The following is a 1,368-nucleotide window of genomic DNA, read 5'->3' on the forward strand; positions in this document are numbered from 1 at the left end:
TTTAGTACTCACTTAAGTTCCATTGGACTTTATCCATCTTAGTTATTGCTGCTATGTTCTTACGCTATTTGAAAAGACAGAAGAGGAAGAGAAAAACACAATGAAAGCTTCAGTCTTGGAAAGTACTGAGTTCTCTTTCAAATAAAACAAATCATTCCCCCACATAATCCCCTGCTTTCCCCTGAAACAATGCATATTAGCCTTAATATCTGAATTTGATTTAAACAAATGTCACCTATCTGTTTATCTGTCACAGTCCTCAAGTGTGTCGCGACAATTTTCCTCTCGCCACTTTGTTTTCTCTCGCTCTTCCTTTTCATCAGTGTGCTTGCTGCTGTGTGTGGGTGTGTCTACATACCTTACAGGGGCAGGATCCTGCTGGGATATCAGCCCTATCCTGGATGCACCTGGTTCAGTCAAGCACTTGTGCTCTAACTGCGGAGTGTGCGTCACTTGGTGGAGATGAGAGATTCTGTTCAGGAGAAGCAGAGGACTCTGATTCATGGGACCTCCCTTCTGTTGAATTTCTAAATAATGGACTTTTTAACTGACAACCTCAGAAAGATTTTGTAAATAGCACATCTCACACTTACACTGTAAATAAACTCACTAAACTAAACTTGCATCTTTAAGTCCTGAATTTGAGTCAGATGATTCATGACTCTATGTATCAAGTAAGTATAATAAATTCTTACCCGTTAGGAGCATAAACATCACATGCACAGTTGGAGTCACTTGAGGTGAACAAGCATCTTATGTGCTTTCATTCATCTGGAAACGTTTACCTAGTTAACTGCATCCAGACACGAATCAGTTGGACTTGACAAACTGGTTAGATCAAGTCATCGAGTCAACAATCATCCATCAGGTCAACGGTTAATTAAAGTCAAAATAACTGTGCCACAAATGAAGTGAAAGTAAAGCAAACCTATATTTCTTTGATTGTTTAATCCAGGATTTTATGTGGTAACCATTTCATTTCATTTTTCATTTCATTTAATTGTCATTCACTGTATCACATGTGCTGTGGTTTCCAGATGAAGGCGTGACAAGTATATTTTTATATATTTTTATATATTTTTATATATTTTTATATATTTTTATTGTTGCGCCATTTTGTAATTTCCAGTGGAATTTTCAAATTTTATTTTATGGTGAGATTTGAAGGCAAACTTACAAAATAAAGATTATTAAAAATATATCACCCAAATAAACAAAAAAAACCCCAAAAAACTAGGATGCTCCACAAAAAAGGGCATCAGGTTGCAATAAAAAGTAGAGGATGCATAAAACAGAGGACTAAACTTTATTACCATACGAAAAAGGAATTTGGTTAATGCAGGACACATTATCTACTTACTATACTTA

Source organism: Pundamilia nyererei, unplaced genomic scaffold (assembly GCF_000239375.1).
Source record: "Pundamilia nyererei isolate P.nyererei 1_Seehausen unplaced genomic scaffold, PunNye1.0 scaffold00667, whole genome shotgun sequence".
Taxonomy (NCBI): domain Eukaryota; kingdom Metazoa; phylum Chordata; class Actinopteri; order Cichliformes; family Cichlidae; genus Pundamilia; species Pundamilia nyererei.